This window comes from Ranitomeya imitator, chromosome 3 (genome assembly GCF_032444005.1).
Source record: "Ranitomeya imitator isolate aRanImi1 chromosome 3, aRanImi1.pri, whole genome shotgun sequence".
NCBI lineage: Eukaryota > Metazoa > Chordata > Amphibia > Anura > Dendrobatidae > Ranitomeya > Ranitomeya imitator.
In genome coordinates this window covers 39,469,530-39,487,240 of record NC_091284.1, presented here as the reverse complement: position 1 = coordinate 39,487,240, position 17,711 = coordinate 39,469,530, and positions in this window count along the sequence as shown.

Genomic DNA, 17,711 nt, shown 5'->3' with positions numbered 1-17,711 from the left:
ACTGTACATTATATATAGGGTGGCACTGTACATTATATATATGTATAGGACAGCACTGTACATTATATATATAGGGCGGCACTGTATTTTATATATAGGGCAGCATTGTACTTTATATATAGGGCAGCACTGTACATTATATAGATAGGGCGGCACTGTACATTATATACATAGGGCGGCACTGTACATTATATATATATATAGGCAGCACTGTTCATTATATATATAGGACAGCACTGTACATTATATATATATAGGGCAGCACTGTATATATTTATATATAGAGAGGCACTGTACATTATATATAGGGCGGCACTGTACATTATATATAGGGCAGCACTGTACATCATATATAGGGCAGCACTGTACATTATATATATATAGGGCAGCACTGTACATTATATATATAGGGCAGCACTGTACATTATATATAGGGTGGCACTGTACATTATATATATAGGACGACACTGTACATTATATATATATAGGACGGCACTGTATTTTATATATTTAGGGCAGCATTGTACATTCTATATTGGGGCAACACTGTACATTATTTGTGTGGACATCTTACTAGAGGCGTATGAAGAGGGAATTATTTCCAAAAAATTACTTGAGGTGATAGGAACATTAAAACCTAAACTTCCAACTTTCTATCTCCTCCTAAAATTACACAAAAATGCCCAAGACCCTCCCGGGCGCCCGATTGTATTGGGTAATGAAAGTCTTACTGAAATCGTATGCAAAATAATTGACTATTATTTAAAACCAATCGTAACCACACTACCCTCTTTCACCCTAGATATAACTGCGGCACTAAAAAGATTAGATCAACTTCATTTTGATGATAACATGATTCTTGTTACCGCGGACGTAGAGGCATTGTATACCTCAATTAAACACACTCAAGGTATAGCAGCTGTAACCTGGTTTTTACAAAACAGTAATATTGATAATAATCTTTGCAAATTCATCATTACTTTGCTGGAATTTATTCTCACCCATAATTGTTTTACCTTTAAAGACCAAATATTCCTTCAATTACAGGGTACAGCGATGGGGGTGGCTTGCGCCCCCTCCAAAATTGGATTAGATATATCGACGACATTATGTTTGTCTGGGAGGGAACCATCGATGAACTAAGAAACTTAATGGCGGCACTTAATGATAATGATTCCAATATTTTTTTGACTTACACGTATGGACGTAGAGTTACGTTTCTTGATATTGATGTATCCATCAATAATGATGGCTCTATTTTTACAACTATTTTTAGGAAACCGACTACTACGAACTCATTTTTATATGCACAATCCTCTCATTTACCATCCACGATCCGTTCTATTCCAGTGGGACAATACTTAAGAGCTAAAGGAATTTGCTCTACGGAAGATGCATATCAAGAACAAGCCAAGGACTTATACTCTAGATTTAGAGAAAGGGGCTATGGACACAGACGAATTCAATATGCTTATAAGAAAACACAACAAGTTATTATATCAACAAAAGAATAAAGAAAAAACTTCCGATACATCTAAGATAAGATTAATTACACCTTATAATAGCCAATGGAAGGACTTTACAGAAATTATCCATAACCGATGGAATGTCTTACTGGTTGACCCTATTTTGAAAAAGACCCTTACTCCAAAACCACCCATAACTGCTAAGAGATAAAAAAAACTTAGCCGATATGTTGGTCAGAAGTCACTACTCCTCTGTAAAACCCTCTCAGCAAAATGTATTTGGAGAAGTAAAAGGTTTCTTTCCCTGTAAAAGATGTAAAGGATGTGCCAATACTACCAAAAGTAAAGAATTCTATAATGCTGATCAAACACAAAAATATATTATCAAAAAATATCTTACCTGCACATCTCAGGGAGTAATTTATCTTGCACGTTGTCCATGTCATAAAATATATATCGGTATGACCACAAGAGAACTCCGCATAAGAATAAGAGAACATGAACGAGACATCGAAAAATCTAAAGATGCCAAACAAGATGAGCAACTCAAGACCCTCCCTCGTCATTTTAGGGCATTTCATAATTCAGATGCCAGAGGGCTTGAAATCATGGCCATAGACCAGGTAACCTTGGGTACAAGGGGAGGGAATTTGTTCAAAGTTTTGTCCCAGGTGGAGAGCCGTTGGATTTTTTGAGACTCAACTCATTGACCCGTAATGGACTTAATGAGAGTCATGGTTTTGGATCTTTTCTTTAATATTTTGATCCTCCAGCTATTTCTTTAACATTCCGGCCCTCTAGTTCTTTTTTTCATTAACTCTAGCTTTTTATAGTCAATATAGTCCTATTTTCATTTTTCATAGCTAGCTATGGGTTATTTTTTTATTTTTTTTATTTTGTCTTTTCCTATGTTGTGTTTGGTATTTTATATGATTTTAATGATATGATATTTCAGATTTATTATAGTTGCTGATATAACTGCCTGATGTGTCTCTCGTTGTGGCAAGAAAGAATTCCTTGGATATGACTGCACTCACGATCCGCATGAAAGTTCGTTATATGGACTGCAGAATCCTTTGGATATTATTATATTAAATATCCTAATGGACACTTTATATGTACATAAGATACTGTGTCCTTTGTATTAGAGAAAACTCAAATTATTTATTAACTTGTAGACGGATAATTGATATTGGACAGAATATTGAAGTTACCCTATTTTATGATCTATTGAATGTATATATAAATTTTGTTATATTCACTTGTACTCATAATTGTCACGGATTTTACATCACCTATGTGTTTTATTATATATATATCTAATGATAATAATTTTTGTATTATTTATAATTTATATTATACTCACCCCTAAATGGTTAATTTTATACGTTTTTTTCTATTATATGGATTATACACATTTGCTACACGTATAGCACGCATATTCTAACTCATATTCACTTTTTATATTTTACACTAGTGATTAATTATCTATTTATAAATGCCGTTTCTTCTAATATATGCGGCACATTTATATACACATTTTTATCATGTGTTTTTTTGAATCTTGCTATATAATTTTGACATATAACTGTTGTTTTAATTTTTATTATAATCTATACACATATTTGGATTTCTAGTATTCTGTCTTTCGGGTCCGATTGATATCTACTATGCACGGTTTGAGCCGCTGCGATCTTTCTATATATATGATTTCTCTTAGTCTGCAGTCAGTGCGCAAGCCCAGATTCTCTGCATTCAGCCTTCCCGACATGCTCTCTAGGTATACGCACGTGATCCCCGCTGCCTCCCAGCGGTGGATGGCGTGCGTTCCACTGAGTGCAGACGGAAGTGCTTGTTATAAAGTGCGGCGTTAATCTGCGCATGCGCCGTAAACACTGACGTCGGGCTGAATACATGATCTGATTGGTACATCGGGCTATATATACTGACACACACGCATTAAATAAACCACGCCTCCTGAAGATCAGCGAAATGTGCGTTGAGGCAGCAGGCGGGGACCCTAACAACCACACTACGTAAGTTTTAATATCTACTATGTGTTAGTTTAACAGCCACACTTCAGTACATGTAGTTTATATATATATACTAGATTGTGGCCCGATTCTAATGCATCGGGTATTCTAGAATATGCATGTCCCCGTAGTATATGGACAATGATGATTCCAGAATTCGCGGCAGACTGTGCTCGTCGCTGATTGGTCGAGGCAACCATTATGACATCTACGTCGATACTGTGCCCGTCGCTGATTGGTCGAGGCGAATTCACGGCAGACTGTGCCCGTCGCTGATTGGTCGAGGCAACCTTTATGACATCATCGTCGCCATGCTGTGCCCGTCGCTGATTGGTCAAGGCCTGGCGGCCTCGACCAATCAGAGACGTGGGATTTCCAGGACAGACAGACAGACAGAAAAACCCTCAGACAATTATATATATAGATAGCACGCACTATTGCACCTTACCCTCGGCTTAGGTTTACAGCATGTACCATTGTTTCTTATTCCTGGCCTGACTGGGGATTTATGTATACCCGTACGCCAGACACTGCTGTGGTTAATTAGCCTAAGTGCTTGTGCTGCTACCTAGGACCCCTGATGGGACCAGTTTGTGCAGACATAATATTTATTTGTACTTTCAGTGCACTATTGTATACTATATGTATTTAATATTGCTATTTTGTAATCCCCTGACATTCCTGCTTTCGTTAGTGTCACTCTGATCCCTATTGTTATTATTATTTTTTGTCTAAATAAATTTTGTTAGATTTTTAATATAAATATTCTCGGACCTTTTTTCTGATGTTTATTATGTGAAAAGGGTTATATGTGGTTATTATATACTTCGAGAACACATTACTCTATGCATGAACCTAGTTCTGGGGATAATTTGATTTAATTGTACATTATATGGCAGCAATATACATTATACAGTATATAGGGTAGCACTGTACATTATATATAGGTGCAGCACTGTACATTATATATAGGGCAGCACTGTACATTATATATAGGGCAGCACTGTACATTATATATATAGGGCAGCACTGTCCATTATATAGATAGGGCAGCACTGTACATTATATAGATAGGGCGGCACTGTACATTAGATATATGTAGGGCAGCACTGTAATTTGTATATATAGGGCGGTACTTGTTGTGAATTCTGTTGTCAAGCTCCCTCCTGTGGTCATGAATGGTACTTCGGCTGGTTCTGTCCATGGGCTTCCTCTGGTGGTGGTGAGTGGGGCTGCGGCTTCTGAGGTTCCTTCCACAGGTGACGAGGTTAATTCATTAGCTGGCTGCTCTATTTAACTCCACCTAGATCATTGCTCCATGCCACCTGTCAATGTTCCAGTATTGGTCTAGTTCACTCCTGGATCGTACTTGTGACCTGTCTTCCCAGCAGAAGCTAAGTTCCTGCTTGTTTTTCTCTGGTTTGCTATTTTTCTGTCCAGCTTGCTATTTTGATTGTTGTCTTGCTTGCTGGAAGCTCTGGGACGCAGAGGGAGCGCCTCCGCACCATGAGTCGGTGCGGAGGGTCTTTTTGCGCCCTCTGCGTGGTCTTTTTGTAGTTTTTTGTGCTGACCGCAAAGCTACCTTTCCTATCCTCTGTCTGTTCAGTAAGTCGGGCCTCACTTTGCTAAATCTATTTCATCTCTGTGTTTGTAATTTTCATCTTTACTCACATTCATTATATGTGGGGGGCTGCCTTTTCCTTTGGGGAATTTCTCTGAGGCAAGGTAGGCTTTATTTTTCTATCTTTAGGGCTGGCTAGTTCCTTAGGCTGTGTCGAGTTGCATAGGGAGCGTTAGGAGCAATCCACGGCTATTTCTAGTGTGTGATAGGATTAGGGATTGCGGTCAGCAGAGTTCCCACATCTCAGAGCTCGTCCTATATTATCAGTAACTATCAGGGCATTCCGTGTGCTCTTAACCACCAGGTCCATTATTGTCCTGACCACCAGGTCATAACAGTACAGGTGGCCCAAAGTACTAATGCATCTCAATAGAGGGATAAGAGAAGTTCTGAGACCATTTTTTTTCTTTGCAGTGTGTTTTGTCTCTCTTTTCCCCTTTACCTCTGGGTGGTTCAGGATACAGGTGTAGATATGGACATTCAAGGTCTGTCCTCTTGTATGGATAATCTCACTGCAAGGGTACAAAACATTCAAGATTTTGTGGTTCAGAATCCAATGTTACAGCCTAGGATTCCTATTCCTGATTTGTTTTTTTGGGGATAGATCTAAGTTTCTGAATTTCAAAAATAATTGTAAATTGTTTCTTGCTTTGAAACCTCGCTCCTCAGGTGACCCTGTTCAAGAAGTGAAAATCATTATTTCTTTGTTGCGTGGTGACCCTCAAGACTGGGCATTTTCCCTTGCGCCAGGAGATCCGGCATTGCGTGATGTTGATGCGTTTTTTCTGGCGCTCGGATTGCTTTATGATGAACCTAATTCAGTGGATCAGGCAGAGAAAATCTTGATGGCTCTGTGTCAGGCTCAGGATGAGGTAGAGATATATTGTCAGAAGTTTAGGAAGTGGTCTGTACTCACTCAGTGGAATGAATGTGCCCTGGCAGCAATTTTCAGAAAGGGTCTCTCTGAAGCCCTTAAGGATGTCATGGTGGGATTTCCCATGCCTGCTGGTCTGAATGAGTCTATGTCTTTGGCCATTCAGATCGATCAACGCTTACGTGAGCGTAAAGCTGTGCACCATTTGGCGGTATTATCTGAGCATAGACCAGAGCCTATGCAATGTGATAGGACTTTGACCAGAGCTGAACGGCAAGAACACAGACGTCGGAATGGGCTGTGTTTTTACTGTGGTGATTCCACTCATGCTATCTCCGATTGTCCTAAGCGCACTAAGCGGTTCGCTAGGTCTGCCACCATTGGTACGGTACAGTCGAAATTTCTCTGATCTGCTCTTTGTCATCCTATTCTGTTATGGCATTTGTGGATTCAGGCGCTGCCCTGAATTTGATGGACTTGGAGTTTGCTAGGCGCTGTGGTTTTTTCTTGGAGCCCTTGCAGTATCCTATTCCATTGAGAGGAATTGATGCTACACCTTTGGCCAAGAATAAGCCTCAGTACTGGACCCAATTGACCATGTGCATGGCTCCTGCACATCAGGAGGATATTCGCTTTTTGGTGTTGCATAATCTGCATGATGTGGTCGTTTTGGGGTTGCCATGGCTACAGGTCCATAATCCAGTATTGGATTGGAAATCTATGTCTGTGTCCAGCTGGGGTTGTCAGGGAGTACATGGTGATGTTCCATTTTTGTCTATTTCGTCATCCACCCCTTCTGAAGTCCCGGAGTTTTTGTCGGATTACCGAGATGTATTTGATGAGCCCAAATCCAGTGCCCTACCTCCTCATAGGGATTGCGATTGTGCTATCAATTTGATTCCTGGTAGTAAGTTTCCTAAGGGCCGACTGTTCAATTTATCTGTGCCAGAGCACGCCGCTATGCGGAGTTATGTAAAGGAATCCTTGGAGAAGGGTCATATTCGCCCGTCGTCGTCACCATTAGGAGCAGGGGTTTTTTTTGTGGCCAAGAAGGATGGTTCTTTGAGACCTTGTATTGATTACCGCCTTCTTAATAAGATCACAGTCAAATTTCAGTACCCTTTGCCGCTGCTGTCTGATTTATTTGCTCGGATTAAGGGGGCTAGATGGTTCACCAAGATAGATCTTCGTGGTGCGTATAATCTTGTGCGTATTAAACAGGGCGATGAATGGAAAACAGCATTTAATACGCCCGAGGGCCATTTTGAGTACCTGGTTATGCCATTCGGGCTTTCCAATGCTCCATCAGTATTTCAGTCCTTTATGCATGACATCTTCCGAGAGTACCTGGATAAATTCCTGATTGTATATTTGGATGATATTTTGGTCTTCTCGGATGATTGGGAGTCTCATGTGAAGCAGGTCAGAATGGTGTTCCAGGTCCTTCGTGCGAATTCTTTGTTTGTGAAGGGGTCAATGTGTCTCTTTGGAGTTCAGAAGGTTTCATTTTTTAGTTCATTTTTTCCCCTTCTACTATCGAGATGGACCCTGTTAAAGTCCAGGCCATTTATGATTGGACTCAGCCGACATCTGTGAAGAGTCTGCAAAAGTTCCTGGGCTTTGCTAATTTTTATCGTCGCTTCATCAGTAATTTTTCTAGTGTTGCTAAACCGTTGACTGATTTGACCAAGAAGGGTGCTGATGTGGTCAATTGGTCTTCTGCGGCTGTGGAAGCTTTTCAGGAGTTGAAGCGTCGTTTTTCTTCTGCCCCTGTGTTGTGCCAGCCAGATGTTTCGCTTCCGTTTCAGGTCGAGGTTGATGCTTCTGAGATTGGAGCAGGGGCTGTTTTGTCGCAAAGAAGTTCGGATGGCTCGGTGATGAAACCATGTGCCTTCTTTTCTAGAAAGTTTTCGCCTGCTGAGCGCAATTATGATGTTGGTAATCGAGAGTTGTTGGCCATGAAGTGGGCATTCGAGGAGTGGCGTCATTGGCTTGAAGGAGCCAAGCATCGCATGGTGGTCTTGACGGATCACAAGAATTTGACTTATCTCGAGTCTGCCAAACGGTTGAATCCTAGACAGGCTCGTTGGTCGCTATTTTTCTCCCGTTTTGATTTTGTGGTTTCATACCTTCCAGGCTCTAAGAATGTGAAGGCTGATGCCCTGTCAAGGAGTTTTGTGCCCGACTCTCCGGGTGTTCCTGAGCCGGCGGGTATTCTCAAAGAGGTGGTAATTTTGTCTGCCATCTCCCCTGATTTGCGGCGGGTGCTGCAAAAATTTCAGGCTGATAGACCTGACCGTTGCCCAGCAGAGAAACTGTTTGTCCCTGATAAATGGACTAGTAGAGTTATCTCTGAGGTTCATTGTTCGGTGTTGGCTGGTCATCCGGGAATCTTTGGTACCAGAGATTTGGTGGCTAGATCCTTTTGGTGGCCGTCTTTGTCGTGGGATGTGCGTTCTTTTGTGCAGTCCTGTGGGACTTGTGCTCGGGCTAAGCCCTGCTGTTCTCGTGCCAGTGGGCTGCTTTTGCCCTTGCCGGTCCCGAAGAGGCCCTGGACGCATATCTCTATGGATTTTATTTCGGATCTCCCTGTCTCTCATAAGATGTCGGTAATTTGGGTGGTTTGTGATCGCTTCTCTAAGATGGTCCATTTGGTACCCTTGTCTAAATTGCCTTCCTCCTCTGATTTGGTGCCATTGTTTTTCCAGCATGTGGTTCGTTTACATGGCATTCCGGAGAACATCGTTTCGGACAGAGGTTCCCAGTTTGTTTCGAGGTTTTGGCGAGCCTTTTGTGCTAGGATGGGCATTGATTTGTCTTTTTCCTCGGCTTTCCATCCTCAGACAAATGGCCAAACCGAACGAACTAATCAGACTTTGGAAACATATCTGAGATGCTTTGTTTCTGCTGATCAGGATGATTGGGTGTCCTTTTTGCCTTTGGCTAAGTTCGCCCTTAATAATCGGGCCAGCTCGGCTACTTTGGTTTCGCCGTTTTTCTGCAATTCTGGTTTCCATCCTCGTTTCTCTTCAGGGCAGGTTGAGTCTTCGGACTGTCCTGGTGTAGATACTGTGGTGGATAGGTTGCAGCAGATTTGGACTCATGTGGTGGACAATTTGACATTGTCCCAGGAGAAGGCTCAACGTTTCGCTAACCGCCGGCGCTGTGTGGGTCCCCGACTTCGTGTTGGGGATTTGGTTTGGTTGTCGTCTCGTTATGTTCCTATGAAGGTTTCCTCTCCTAAGTTTAAGCCTCGTTTCATTAGTCCGTATAAGATTTCTGAGGTTCTCAATCCTGTGTCGTTTCGTTTGACCCTTCCAGCTTCTTTTGCCATCCATAATGTATTCCATAGGTCATTGTTGCGGAGATACGTGGCGCCTGTGGTTCCATCCGTTGATCCTCCTGCCCCGGGGGGGGTTGAGGGGGAGTTGGAGTATGTGGTGGAGAAAATTTTGGATTCTCGTATTTCGAGACGGAAACTCCAGTACCTGGTCAAATGGAAGGGTTATGGTCAGGAAGATAATTCCTGGGTCTTTGCCTCCGATGTTCATGCTGACGATCTGGTTCGTGCCTTTCATTTGGCTTGTCCTGGTCGGCCTGGGGGCTCTGGTGAGGGTTCGGTGACCCCTCCTCAAGGGGGGGGGGGTACTGTTGTGAATTCTGTTGTCAAGCTCCCTCCTGTGGTCATGAATAGTACTTCGGCTGGTTCTGTCCATGGGCTTCCTCTGGTGGTGGTGAGTGGGGCTGCGGCTTCTGAGGTTCCTTCCACAGGTGACGAGGTTAATTCGTTAGCTGGCTGCTCTATTTAACTCCACCTAGATCATTGCTCCATGCCACCTGTCAATGTTCCAGTATTGGTCTAGTTCACTCCTGGATCGTTCTTGTGACCTGTCTTCCCAGCAGAAGCTAAGTTCCTGCTTGTTTTTCTCTGGTTTGCTATTTTTCTGTCCAGCTTGCTATTTTGATTGTTGTCTTGCTTGCTGGAAGCTCTGGGACGCAGAGGGAGCGCCTCCGCACCGTGAGTCGGTGCGGAGGGTCTTTTTGCACACTCTGTGTGGTCTTTTTGTAGTTTTTTGTGCTGACCGCAAAGCTACCTTTCCTATCCTCTGTCTGTTCAGTAAGTCGGGCCTCACTTTGCTAAATCTATTTAATCTCTGTGTTTGCAATTTTCATCTTTACTCACAGTCATTATATGTGGGGGGCTGCCTTTTCCTTTGGGGAATTTCTCTGAGGCAAGGTAGGCTTTATTTTTCTATCTTTAGGGCTAGCTAGTTCCTTAGGCTGTGTCGAGTTGCATAGGGAGCGTTAGGAGCAATCCACGGCTATTTCTAGTGTGTGTGATAGGATTAGGGATTGCGGTCAGCAGAGTTCCCACATCTCAGAGCTCGTCCTATATTATCAGTAACTATCAGGTCATTCCGTGTGCTCTTAACCACCAGGTCCATTATTGTCCTGACCACCGGTGTTATGGCTGGCAATCAGGCAACACAGCGTGCAGTAATCAGCGCACATACAGAGATCTGGCAATAACCAAAAACAATAGGACGAGCTCTGAGACGTGGAATCTCTGTAGACTGCAGTACCTGATCTATCCTCACACAACTATAAGCAGCAGTGGATTGCGCCTATCACTACCTATGCAACTCGGCACTGCCTGAGGAGCTGACTAGCCTGAAGATAGAAATACAAGCCTGACTTACCTCAGAGAAATACCCCAAAGGAATAGGCAGCCCCCCACATATAATGACTGTTAGCAAGATGAAAAGACAAACGTAGGAATGAAATAGATTCAGCAAAGTGAGGCCCGATATTCTAGACAGAGCGAGGATAGCAAAGAGAACTATGCAGTCTACAAAAAACCCTAAAACGAAAACCACGCAAAGGGGCAAAAAGACCCACCGTGCCGAACTAACAGCACGGCGGTGCACCCCTTTGCTTCTCAGAGCTTCCAGCAAAAGTTAATAGCAAGCTGGACAGAAAAAACAGAAAACAAACTAGAAGCACTTATCTAGCAGAGCAGCAGGCCCAAGGAAAGATGCAGTAGCTCAGATCCAACACTGGAACATTGACAAGGAGCAAGGAAGACAGACTCAGGTGGAGCTAAATAGCAAGGCAGCCAACGAGCTCACCAAAACACCTGAGGGAGGAAGCCCAGAGACTGCAATACCACTTGTGACCACAGAAGTGAACTCAGCCACAGAATTCACAACAGTACCCCCCCCTTGAGGAGGGGTCACCGAACCCTCACCAGAGCTCCCAGGACGACCAGGATGAGCCATAAGAAAGGCACGAACAAGATCGGGAGCATGGACATCAGAGGCAAAGACCCAGGAATTATCTTCCTGAGCATAACCCTTCTGTTAACCCTAAAACGAAAACCACGCAAAGGGGCAAAAAGACCCACCGTGCCGAACTAACAGCACGGCGGTGCACCCCTTTGCTTCTCAGAGCTTCCAGCAAAAGTTAATAGCAAGCTGGACAGAAAAAACAGAAAACAAACTAGAAGCACTTATCTAGCAGAGCAGCAGGCCCAAGGAAAGATGCAGTAGCTCAGATCCAACACTGGAACATTGACAAGGAGCAAGGAAGACAGACTCAGGTGGAGCTAAATAGCAAGGCAGCCAACGAGCTCACCAAAACACCTGAGGGAGGAAGCCCAGAGACTGCAATACCACTTGTGACCACAGAAGTGAACTCAGCCACAGAATTCACAACACTCCGGGTCATAACAGGTACTGTACATTATATATATATAGGGCAGCACTGTACATTATATAGAGAGGGCAGCACTGTACATTAGATATATGTAGGGCAGCACTGTAATTTGTATATATAGGGCGGTACTGTACATTATATAGATAGGGCAGCACTGTACATTATATAGATAGGGCAGCACTGTACATTGTATATAGGGGCAGCACTGTACATTATATATATATATAGGGCAGCACTTTACATTATATAGGGCAGCACTGTACATTATATATAAACCAGCACTGTACATCATATATATAGGGCAGCACTGTACATTATATATATGGCAGCACTGTACATTATATATAGGCCAGTACTGTACATTATATATGGGCAGCACTGTACATTATATATATATATAGGGCAGCACTTTACATTATATAGGGCAGCACTGTACATTATATATAAACCAGCACTGTACATCATATATATAGGGCAGCACTGTACATTATATAGATAGGGCAGCACTGTACATTATATATAGGGCAGCACTGTACATTATATATAATGTATAGGGTAGCACTGTACATCATATATAGGGCAGCACAGTACATTATATATTGGGACGGCACTGTACATTATATATATAGGGCAGCACTGTACATCATATATAGGGCAGCACTGTACATTATATATAGGACGGCGCTGTACATTATATAGATAGGGCAGCACTGTACATTATATATATAGGGCAGCACTGTACATTATATAGATAGGGTAGCACTGTACATCATATATAGGGCAGCACAGTACATTATATATATAGGACGGCACTGTACATTATATATATAGGGCAGCACTGTACATTATATAGATAGGTCAGCACTGTACATTATATATATATGGCAGCACTGTACATTATATATAGGGTAGCACTGTACATTATATATATGTAGGGCAGCACTGTACATTAGATATATATAGGGCAGCACTTTACATTATATAGGGCAGCACTGTACATTAGAAAAAAGACGACTGAGGGGCGATCTAATAACCATGTATAAGTATATAAGGGAACAATACAAATATCTCGCTGAGGATCTGTTTATACCAAGGAAGGTGACGGGCACAAGGGGGCATTCTTTGCGTCTGGAGGAGAGAAGGTTTTTCCACCAACATAGAAGAGGATTCTTTACTGTTAGGGCAGTGAGAATCTGGAATTGCTTGCCTGAGGAGGTGGTGATGGCGAACTCAGTCGAGGGGTTCAAGAGAGGCCTGGATGTCTTCCTGGAGCAGAACAATATTGTATCATACAATTATTAGGTTCTGAAGAAGGACGTAGATCTGGGGATTTATTATGATGGAATATAGGCTGAACTGGATGGACAAATGTCTTTTTTCGGCCTTACTAACTATGTTACTATGTTACATTATATATATAGGCAGCACGGTAATAATAATAATAATAATAATAATAATAATAACATATAGGGGCAACACTGTACATTATATGGCAGCACTGTACATTATATATCGGGGAAGCACTGTACATTATGTAGATGGGGCAGCACTGTACATTATATATATAGGGCAGCACTGTACATTATATATATAGGGCAGCACTGTACATTATATATATAGGGCAGCACTGTACATTATATATATATAGGGCAGCACTGTACATTATATATATATGGCAGCACTGTACATTATATATATAGGGCAGCACTGTACATTATATATATAGGGCAGCACTGTACATTATATAGATAGGGGCAGCACTGTACATTATATATAGGGCAGCACTGTACATTATATATAGGGCAGCACTGTACATTATATATATATATACAGGGCAGCACTGTACATTATATATAGGGCAGCACTGTACATTATATATATATATACAGGGCAGCACTGTACATTATATATATAGGGGCAGCACTGTACATTATATAGGGCAGCACTGTACATTATATAGATAGGGCAGCACTGTACATTATATATAGGGCAGCACTGTACATTATATATATATACAGGGCAGCACTGTACATTATATATAGGGCAGCACTGTACATTATATATATATACAGGGCAGCACTGTACATTATATAGATAGGGCAGCACTGTACATTATATATAGGGCAGCACTGTACATTATATATATATATACAGGGCAGCACTGTACATTATATATAGGGCAGCACTGTACATTATTTATATAGGGCAGCACTGTACATTATATAGATAGGGGCAGCACTGTACATTATATATAGGGCAGCACTGTACATTATATATATATAGGGCAGCACTGTACATTATATAGATACGGCAGCACTGTACATTATATATATACACAGGGCAGCACTGTACATTATATATAAGGCGGCACTGTACATTATATATATAGGGCAGCACTGTACATTATATATATAGGGCAGCACTGTACATTATATATATATAGGGCAGCACTGTACATTATATATATAGGGCAGCACTGTACATTATATATATATAGGGCAGCACTGTACATTATATATATAGGGCAGCACTGTACATTATATATATATATAGGGCAGCACTGTACATTATATATAGGGCTGCACTGTACATTATATATATATAGGGCGGCACTGTACATTATATATAGGGCAGCACTGTACATTATATATATATACAGGGCAGCACTGTACATTATATAGGGCTGCACTGTACATTATATATAGGGCAGCACTGTACATTATATATATACACAGGGCAGCACTGTACATTATATATATACACAGGGCAGCACTGTACATTATATATATATAGGGCAGCACTGTACATTATATAGATAGGGTGGCACTGTACATTATATATATACACAGGGCAGCACTGTACATTATATATATATAGGGCAGCACTGTACATTATATATATATAGGGCAGCACTGTACATTATATACAGGGGCAGCACTGTACATTATATATAGGGCGGCACTGTACATTATATATATACACAGGGCAGCACTGTACATTATATATATATAGGGCAGCACTGCACATTATATACAGGGGCAGCACTGTACATTATATATAGGGCAGCACTGTACATTATATATATATGGCAGCACTGTACATTATATATATAGGGCAGCACTGTACATTATATATATATAGGGCAGCACTGTACATTATATAGATAGGGGCAGCACTGTACATTATATATAGGGCAGCACTGTACATTATATATAGGGCAGCACTGTACATTATATATATATACAGGGCAGCACTGTACATTATATATAGGGCAGCACTGTACATTATATATATATATACAGGGCAGCACTGTACATTATATATATAGGGGCAGCACTGTACATTATATAGGGCAGCACTGTACATTATATAGATAGGGCAGCACTGTACATTATATATAGGGCAGCACTGTACATTATATATAGGGCAGCACTGTACATTATATATATATACAGGGCAGCACTGTACATTATATATAGGGCAGCACTGTACATTATATATATATACAGGGCAGCACTGTACATTATATAGATAGGGCAGCACTGTACATTATATATAGGGCAGCACTGTACATTATATATATATACAGGGCAGCACTGTACATTATATATAGGGCAGCACTGTACATTATATATATAGGGCAGCACTGTACATTATATAGATAGGGGCAGCACTGTACATTATATATAGGGCAGCACTGTACATTATATATAGGGCAGCACTGTACATTATATATAGGGCAGCACTGTACATTATATATATACACAGGGCAGCACTGTACATTATATATAAGGCGGCACTGTACAATATATATATAGGGCAGCACTGTACATTATATATATAGGGCAGCACTGTACATTATATATATATAGGGCAGCACTGTACATTATATATACAGGGCAGCACTGTACATTATATATATATAGGGCAGCACTGTACATTATATATATAGGGCAGCACTGTACATTATATATATATATAGGGCAGCACTGTACATTATATATAGGGCTGCACTGTACATTATATATATATAGAGCGGCACTGTACATTATATATAGGGCAGCACTGTACATTATATATATATACAGGGCAGCACTGTACATTATATAGGGCTGCACTGTACATTATATATAGGGCAGCACTGTACATTATATATATACACAGGGCAGCACTGTACATTATATATATACACAGGGCAGCACTGTACATTATATAGATAGGGTGGCACTGAACATTATATATATACACAGGGCAGCACTGTACATTATATATATATAGGGCAGCACTGTACATTATATATATATAGGGCAGCACTGTACATTATATACAGGGGCAGCACTGTACATTATATATAGGGCGGCACTGTACATTATATATATATAGGGCAGCACTGCACATTATATACAGGGGCAGCACTGTACATTATATATAGGGCGGCACTGTACATTATATATATACACAGGGCAGCACTGTACATTATATATATATAGGGCAGCACTGTACATTATATATAGGGGCAGCACTGTACATTATATATAGGGCAGCACTGTACATTATATAGATAGGGCAGCACTGTACATTATATATAGGGCAGCACTGTACATTATATAGATAGGGCAGCACTGTACATTATATATATACACAGGGCAGCACTGTACATTATATATATAGGGCAGCACTGCACATTATATACAGGGGCAGCACTGTACATTATATATAGGGCAGCACTGTACATTATATAGATAGGGCAGCACTGTACATTATATATATACACAGGGCAGCACTGTACATTATATATATAGGGCAGCACTGTACATTATATATATAGGGCAGCACTGTACATTATATATAGGGGCAGCACTGCACATTATGTACAGGGGCAGCACTGTACATTATATATAGGGGCAGCACTGTACATTATATATAGGGGCAGCACTGTACATTATATATAGGGGCAGCACTGTACATTATATATAGGGCAGCACTGTACATTATATATAGGGGCAGCACTGTACATTATATATATAGGGCAGCACTGTACATTATATATAGGGGCAGCACTGTACATTATATATAGGGGCAGCACTGTACATTATATATAGGGGCAGCACTGTACATTATATATAGGGCAGCACTGTACATTATATATAGGGCAGCACTGTACATTATATAGATAGGGCAGCACTGTACATTATATATATACACAGGGCAGCACTGTACATTATATATATAGGGCAGCACTGTACATTATATATAGGGGCAGCACTGTACATTATATATAGGGCAGCACTGTACATTATATATAGGGCAGCACTGTACATTATATAGATAGGGCAGCACTGTACATTATATATATACACAGGGCAGCACTGTACATTATATATATAGGGCAGCACTGTACATTATATATATAGGGCAGCACTGTACATTATATATAGGGCAGCACTGTACATTATATATAGGGCAGCACTGTACATTATATAGATAGGGCAGCACTGTACATTATATATATACACAGGGCAGCACTGTACATTATATATATAGGGCAGCACTGTACATTATATATATAGGGCAGCACTGTACATTATATATATATGGCAGCACTGTACATTATATAGATAGGGCAGCACTGTACATTATATATATACACAGGGCAGCACTGTACATTATATATACAGTGGGGCAAAAAAGTATTTAGTCAGTCAGCAATAGTGCAAGTTCCACCACTTAAAAAGATGAGAGGCGTCTGTAATTTACATCATAGGTAGACCTCAACTATGGGAGACAAACTGAGAAAAAAAAATCCAGAAAATCACATTGTCTGTTTTTTTTAACAATTTATTTGCATATTATGGTGGAAAATAAGTATTTGGTCAGAAACAAACAATCAAGATTTCTGGCTCTCACAGACCTGTAACTTCTTCTTTAAGAGTCTCCTCTTTCCTCCACTCATTACCTGTAGTAATGGCACCTGTTTAAACTTGTTATCAATATAAAAAGAC